Genomic DNA, 8962 nt, shown 5'->3' on the forward strand with positions numbered 1-8962 from the left:
CAGCTATTTGCCAGAAGTTGTAACGTTGACTACCTTAATTTCAACTTATATATTACCACAGTGGAAAATAACAAGCTGAGAAATGTCCAGAAGTCTGGAAGCAAACAAAGGATAAGGAAGCCTGGATAATCCACCATTTTGACAATAAATTTAGCCTACCATCATTGATGGGATGGCAGTAGAGACTGTTCATAAATGAAGGGAAGTGGGGGAAGGAGAGCAATTACTTCTTTGAGTCCATATAAGTCATATACTGGAAGATATTACTATTGAAAAGCATTTTAAATAAATACATTAAATAAAATTGTTTTAATTAAAAATCATTTTAATAAAACTTTTCCTCAAAATTCTTCCTCATCTTTTGTTCTATGTTATTATCTTTTTATTGATACAAAGTCTCACTCTGTAACCTAAGCTGACATATAACTCACAATGAAGCCCAGGTTGGCCTCAAACAAACTCAAAGCAATCTTACTTCAGCCTCAGGTAACAAGACTATAGGTGTGAGCCGCCACATCCTGGGATTTTTGTACATCTCCCCCCACCCCAGGGGAAAGTGTGAACACAGTCCACCCCACTACAAATTATGCAGTTGAGTTTCCCACATTTGGAAAAATCGCAGGGGTCAGCCCATATGGATAAGCCTCGCCCTGGGAAAACTACCTTGGTGATCATGGTATCGCCCCTGCCAGGTAAGTATATTTTCATATGTCTTAATTTCAGATTTTCATTAACTTGATCAGTGTGCCTGATGATGCTGCACTAACCTACAAAATATATTTTTAGTGTTATCCAAGTGTGGTGTGGTCAAATCGAATAGCTACATGGAGAAGAACGGAACTTTACCCTCATCTATCACACTTCACAAAACTGAACTCCAAACTAAGACCCTGAATCTAACAGGAGAAAGTAAGGAATAACTTGAGCTTATTGGCACAGAACGACTTTCTGGTCAGGACTCCAATAGAACAGGAAGTAACATCAACAGTTTGGGACCTGGGGAGATGGCTCAGTGGTTAAGAGCACTGATTGCCCTTCCAGAGGACCTAGGTTCATTCCCAATGCCCACATAACAACTCACAACTCTCTGTAGCTTCAGTCCTGGGCCATTCAACACCCTCTTCTGGCCTTTTATAACACCAGGCACCAGGTACACACATGGTACACAGACATGCATGCAGTTAAACAAACATACACATAAATAAAATGTTTAAAAGACCAACAATCAATAAATAGGACCTCATCAAACGAAAATGCTTTGTACAGCAAAGGACACCATTATTGAAGTGAAGAGGCAGCTTACAGAATGGGGAAAAAAATCCTTACCAACTATCTAACAGAGTATCTAGAATATACAAACTCAGCCGGGTGTGGTGGTGCCTTTAATTCCAGCACTTAAAAAGCAGAGGCAGTGAATCTCTGTGAGTTCAAGGCCAACTTGGTCTACAAAGTGAGTTCTAGGACAGGCTTCAAAGCTATGCAGAGAAACCCTATCTCAAAGAAAAGAAAAAAAAAACAAACTCAAAAAATTAAAATCAAGAAAACAACTCAAAAAAAATGGTTGCATGGAACTAAGCAAAGAATTATCAAAAGATGAAATACAAATGCCTGAGAAACATTTTTTTAATGTTCAATATCCTAAGCCATCCATGAAATGCAAATTAAAACTACTTTGAGATTACCCCAGTCAGAATAGATAAGATAAACACAAAATGATGACACATGCTGGTGTGGGTATAAGGCAAGGGGAACATTTATTTATGGCTGGTGGGGGTGCAAACTGGTGCAGCCACTATGGAAATCAGTGTGGAGACTCCCAAAGAAATTAAAAGTAGATCTATCACATGGTCCAGCTATACCGCTCTTGGGTATATACCCAAAAGACTGCATTCTACTATAGTGGTACTGGCTTATCTATGCTCATTGTTGCTCTAGTCATAATAGCCAGAAAATGGAAACAGCCTAGAAGTCCATCAACTAATGAATCAATTGGAAGTGTGGCTTATTTACACAATGGAATATTATTCATCTGTTAAGAAAAACGAAATCTGCATATAAATTGATGGAGCTAGAAACAATCATCATGACTTGCTATTGATGATTACTTTTCTACTCTTATCAGAGTAATGCAAAGTACCTTCCAGCACCATAAACACTAGTCAGTAGGAGTGAAGCTACTAGTTGGGCACCAATTCAAGTTCTCCGTGGTTGATGACCTAAGTTTTGTCTTCAGCAATAGGACCTTGCCATCAGTATGAATCAATATATATATTTATATTGCATGTTTTCTCTTATATTTAGATGTTAGTTGGACAGCTAGCAAGGGACAAGGGAAGATGAGGGAACCTTCTAAGGAAGGAAAACTAGAATATGGTGTTATAAAGAGATAATAGCAAAAGTAGGGGGATTGAATGAGAAAAGGGTGGAAGAGCAAGGTAAAGAAGGAACATGGGTCAAGACAACTAACACTAAAGGTCTTTTGAAAAGCCAAATGGAAACCTACTACTGTAGAAGCTTCCTAATGGAATTTACATATAGATAGATAGATAGATAGATAGATAGATAGATAGATAGATAGATAGATAGATGATAGATAGACAGAGTAGGTCTACCCAGTAACAGGATGACAATGATCCTACTAGACATGTAGACATGACAGGCACTTTTTTAAAAGTGCCAAGAGTAAGTTATTTCTTTTGAAGTTGTTGACCAGTGAGTTCCCATAGACCCCCCAAATATTACAGGCTACTGTCAATGCTATTGATCAACTTCCATAACTTGATGGTAAGACTCTATTGCTGAAGACACTATGTACTTGAGTCATAGAACATGGATATATCAAGCTTCAAATCTTCATCCCTATTGGCTAACTTTGCACACTACCAAAGGAGAAAACTAATCATCAATCTTAGCTAAGAACCCTGAAAGGTACAATAATGTCTGGCCTGGCAAGACAAGCCTGCTCATGTAATAGTAGCATGAACACCATGGAGTGACCAACCACTTTCTAATTGGATTTAAGTTCCACTCTACAAGATGAAACCTGGGCACCATTGTCAAGCCAATAATCTGTGGCTAGACAGTCATAGACTCTAGGGAAGAACCTACTACTATTATTCTACTAAATGGACATAGTATTAAACCAACTCCTAATGATTCTTTATTATACCCATAGACTAATGCATATCTCAATCCTCATCATTAGATGCGAATGAACACAGAGACCATAACTGGTCAAGGTGCAGAGAACAAGAGACTGCAGAATGCTTAGCTCTAATGGGATATCTATATCACATTCCTTCCTCACAGGGCTCAAGAATCATTGTGAAAAACAGAGTGTAAAGACTATAAGAGCCAGAGGTAGTGAATGAGTACAAGGAAACAGTGTCCTCTGGGAACAACAGAGCAGCTGCACACAGGAGTTCAGCAATTGTGATGTCATGCACAAGCCCCATGCAAGCTCAAGCCAGACAAAATTCCTGCATGGAGAGGGAAGGTGGACATGAAGTCCCACCTCTCTCGAAGGAGCTTTTGGCAATTGATAGCTGTTGGAAGACAAGAATCAGTTTTCTTTAAGAGATTTGCCCTTGGTAAATCGATCACACTGCAGTGGAAGGCCACACATCCAAGAATATATGGGCAGCACAAATTGGATTTGATAAGGGGGGAAAAGGGACACAAAGTGGGTGGGTTGGGAAGGGAGGCGATCTGAGAAGAGTTGGAGGAGGGGTAAGTATGATCAAAAAACATTGCACAAAATTCTCAAAGAATAAAAGGAATAAAACAGCGGCCAAAAAGGGGCAACTCTCTTAAGCCTAAATACTTTGGTTACAATTGCTCCAGGAAAGGAGTAATTAGGAGAAGCTCCTTTATATAAGCCATCCTATTCCTCTCCCCTGCAGGAGACCCAGGAAAATCTAGCCTACTTACTAATGCTTAGGAGCTCATAGATTATACCTAGACAATTCAAATATTTATTGACAACCAACCATCTTATAGGTATTGTAAACATGGCATAGAACAGAACTTCAGGTATTTCTGGCAACAAGCATTTTTTTCTACTGGTTGAGGATGGGGAGATGATCTAGTTTTATACACACACACACACACACACACACACACACACACACACATATATATATACACACACACACACAGTATGTTAGACAAGGACAATATTGCTACTGGATACTAGTAATAGTGAAATTGGTTTTAATGGAATAAAGAAAGCAAGAAAGGGGAGTGAAGGAATATTTTTAAAAGGATATGATCAAGTCAGAGACAGCAAGTTGGTATCTGAGTATCCCAGATAAGTTTAAGGCAGAAAAAAGGAATACAGGAAGAGGATCACCATCAGGCACATAAGGATGGACAGTGTAGGACTTGTAAGCCATTGTGAAGACAGGCTTCCACTATAAATATGAAGAGCGATGATGGGAGAGCAGGTAAGTGCCTTTCCAACAGCCTAGATAAGACATGAGAGGGCTTTGGATCTGAGAGAAAAGCTGAGCCCACAGCTAGAGTTATCACTATCTATCTTGCAAAAACATTTATATTATAAATTCTAATTCATAACATTTAAGTATTATAAAACATGATTCATCAGTAAGGATACAAATTAGTGGCTTCTGGGTGTTAAAGTTTATTATAGAATCTATTTGTGTGTGTATCATTTAAAGTTGCTGCATATCTACATTAAAGATTGAGTCAATAATCATAGCAAGCAAAGCCTCAGAGCTAAAAAAGAAAATAATTACAAGTTAACCTATCACATAATTAAATTACAATGACACATCTCATGGTCTTATGCTTGTGTATTATGAAGTGTGAATATTGTTACAACAAATAGACATAATTTTTTAAAGACATTTATTTTTTATTATTTTATGTGTATGAGTCTGCATGTATATATGCCTGTGCACCATGTGCATGCCTGGTGCCCAAGTAAGCCAGAAGAGAGTGATGGAGCCCTTGGAACAGGGATCACCAGATGGTTGTAAGCTGTAGATACTGGGAACGAACCTAGGTTTTCTGCAAGAGAATTGAGTGCTGTTAACAACTGATCCATCTCTCTAGTTCTGCAGAAATTTTAATAAGATGAACAAACACCTTTAAGTAAAGAGGTAATGATTGTTTTGAATCAACAAGAATTGAGATCTGAAAGGAGTCATAACTTTTAAAAGTCAAAAGTTAAAGTACAAATTTTGTTTTTGTTCGCTCACTTTTATGGTATTAAGGATGGATTCCAGGGCCTCACACATGCTGGCAAGAGCTCTTTACACTGAGCTACATCTTGTGCTGTATCTTTTTAACAGTATAAATCATTGAAACAAATACAAGAAAGTTTTTATATGGGTTTATTGGAAAAGGTTTTTAAGCATTTGTAATTTTAGCTTTCAATCAGGAGTCTCTTGTCTTGGGGAATATTATTTTAAGGTGTGTTACTTTTGTTTATGTTGCATTTGTTTAACTCTGTGAAGCTGTGTTGCTTTGCCTGCCTAAAACACCTGATTGGTCTAATAAAGAACTGAACAGCCAATAGCAAGGCAGAAGAAAGGATAGGTGGGGCTGGCAGACAGAGAGAATATGTAGAAGAAATCTGGGAGGAAAGAAGAAGTAGCCAGAGAAGGAAGAGGACAGACACCCGGCTGCACAGCAAGCCTCGGAGCAAGAGGAAATAATGAAAGGTATACAGAAATGAGAAAGGGAAAAGCCCAGGGGCAAAAAAAAGGTAGATGGGATGAGTTGTTACAAAAGGCTGGCTAGAAATAAGCCAAGCTAAGGCTGGGCATTCATAAATAAGAATAAGCCTCCATGTGTGATTAATTTGGGAGCTGGGTGGCAGGACCCTCAAAAGAGTAAAAGACCCCAACAACACTCTTTAGCTTCATCTTACTTTACAATTCTCATGCACTAGCTATACTTAAATGATTAAAGATACAATCTTCTCAGGCAAAAGAAATTGAGTCAAATGATTGAGAAATAACTACACGGAATCTGGAGATTCTATGAAGCACAGCATAAAAATTAAAATAAGTTTTTTAAAAAGAGTTCCCTGGGCTTTTGGAAAGGATGCCATTCCCTGCAAAGGCTGATTGTCAGGTCCTAGGACTGCTCTTCGGAGTGTCCACAGAAGTTGTTGGAAGAGGACAATCCACTTCTCTTCCCAGAATCTCACATTTGCCTATCTATCAAACATCTGACAATAATCTGCTACAATATGCATTTGTAGAAAGTATGCTTTTTGCAACTAGCACAGTATAAGAATTACATATAAACAGGAATTATGAAAAACATATGTACGTTCATAAAGAACTAAGGGAAAGGCTGACCCTCACCTCAGATTCAACAGAACATGTAAAGTACTCGAGATGAAAGTGTGGGGTGAGCACAGTCTAGAAACATAAGAATAACACCTGAGAACATAAGGTGAGAGGGGCCAGGCACACAGGCTTTACAGATCCACAAATTAAACGAAGAAACGCCTATTCCTCTGGGTAAAACTCTGGGGTTGGGATCTATGGATAGCAGCCACCCATACCCTCCTTCCCTAGCTTCTACTATACCAAAGCAAAGACCTGGAGGACAAGAAATTCTAAAACAAAACTCTAAAACTAAGATTTTAGCATTCTGGTGAAAAACTTTAAATCCCAGCGAAGGTGAATATTGATACTTTAGCATAGTGCCTTACTAACAACAACAACAAAAAAAGTTCAACTGTGGAGAACTACTGTTTGTTTGCGAAGCAATGTACAGACAGACAGTTGAAGCTACCTAAACAACACTGGTTCCCCAGTGAACATCCAGTCTGTGCAAAAGTCTGCATATTTTGTATAAACCAAACCAACAATGTGGACTCAGAACAAACATTTTGATGAGACAATAAAATGTATAATTCTTTTAATGATTTAAGTGAATACCTTATTGGAAAGGTGCTTCCCCCTTTTTGTCTAAATAAAAATGAAAGGTTTTGACTTTAACATAGTAAAACTATATGCAGCAAAAACAGTTCTCAAGTAAGAATTACATTTACAATCTTCAGTCCATTTATATTCTGCAAACTCAGAGAAAATACTCCACCATTCATCCCATCTCAGTGACTCCAAAGTTTTATACCTAATTTACTTTCTATCATAACTAAGAAAAACAGAAACTCTAATTATTTAGTCTTTAACTCCATCAAAAGGATGTAATATTACCTAAGTAAACAGGAAGTGCATTGCAAGCAACTTCCAAAACTTTAGAAATGACAGAGACATCTGACTACCTGGACAGTCACCCAAAATTCCTCTGGAATGTTGGAACATCCATCTTCAGCCTAAAGGCTTAGAGTATCTGGTAGATTTTTCAGTGAAGCAGAAAATTTGAAGGAATTTCTTCTGTGTCCTACAAAATGCCTGGCAAACTCTTCCATAAAGCGGGAACCCTGAAGAACCATCCTACCTTATTTTGGCAAAGTTCAGCAGTCACTTTACTGTGGGTCCTGCATGTCCAGTTTATACAGCATACTGTCAAGCAATCAAGGCAAAAGAAGTGTCTTGCCCAAATGGCTAGCCTTGCCACAATGAAAGCAAACTCCTATGGAGTTTCTTCGATGCTCATCATCCTTTTATGAAGTAAATTGGTGTTGCCAGGAGCAGATGTGTCTCATTGACATGAAAACCTTAGATTATTAAACATGTTAAATGCAATATTCTATAGGTCTTTGAAGTGTTTGAAAATCGTCTGTCTAAAATATACCCATTTAATCTTGAAAACATACCTAATATGACTACAAGTTTGATTATTATAGATTAACTATTAACTCATTTCCTACTTACACATTACATTTTTAAATGAGCTGCATGAGCACAATACCCCAAACAAAAGTAGAAACATGTATACAGTATAACAAAATTAACTTTAAATTTGTATCAATATACCAAAATCCATGCCAGGGCAAAATATCTGAGATTAATAAGTCATTTTTTATCCTATATTCCTATATTCTCTTAAATAACAAACATCTATAACCCACCAAATAACCAAAGACCACCCATCCCATCTCTTGGGAATGTGAGCATCATGTTCTCCAGACTGCTTCCTGTTGTCTGTGGGCAAAGACATCTTTAAGGGTCCCTGAGGAAATTTGAGATAATGGCCAAGACCTGGGGAGTAATCTTTAATTAGTAATCAGTAATCTTTGTTGATATATCCCCTGTCAAGTTTCAGCCAGTCTCCCTTGATCAAACTAGATCCACATTATCCTGGAACAAATCCACAGCCTCTTGTTTCCTATGGAAATGAAAGCAAAACCTCTTCTCCAAAGCATTTTTGACTTCCATTTGACAAATACATTTTTTTTTACTTCCATTTTAAAGTTAAAGCATTCTTAAAATATCTAGGCTGGTTTATTTCAACAGTCCTTTCAATCTCATATCTCTTAGCACCTGTTGTTTGCTTATTAACAATCAAAAAATTCAAAATCAACACAATAACATACAGGAGCCAGACTCCCTGTGTATTTTGCATCTCTATGTGGATTATTCTTTTTTATATATTACTTTACTTCTCTCTTTAAAGATTTTATTATTTTTAAACTGTTTTTCTTTCTATGACTGTGCATACTCTTTTTATTTCTTTCTTAAGCTTCTACACACTGTAAAACACACTGGAACCGTTTAGAGGTTTTTCCATCTGGACCTATTTACTGTGTATCTTTTAGCCTTTTTTAACCGTGTGAGCAAAGTTAAAACTACTAAGGTACAGCTGGGTCCCCCGTGTGGCTTTTGGTGGCTGGCTCTGCCCGATTCTAGGTTCATGAGAGCCAAGCCTAAAGCTCAAGACCCAGTCAGAAGTGCATTTGATAGGAATTGCATTCAACCCCCCAGAGATCTAGAATGCCCACGCTTGCACTGTGTCAAGCATTTTTTACTCAGTGTTTTTTTAACTTAACGTACCCCCTGCTCAAGGGCTTGCTGTG

General features: G+C 37.8%; 1 pseudogene; it reads right to left on the reverse strand.

Annotated features, from left to right (window-relative positions):
* Window positions 1-547: 547 nt before the first annotated feature.
* On the reverse strand, window positions 548-700 carry LOC131910196 (U1 spliceosomal RNA; annotated as a pseudogene).
* Window positions 701-8962: the final 8262 nt, after the last annotated feature.

This window comes from Peromyscus eremicus, chromosome 4 (genome assembly GCF_949786415.1).
Source record: "Peromyscus eremicus chromosome 4, PerEre_H2_v1, whole genome shotgun sequence".
NCBI lineage: Eukaryota > Metazoa > Chordata > Mammalia > Rodentia > Cricetidae > Peromyscus > Peromyscus eremicus.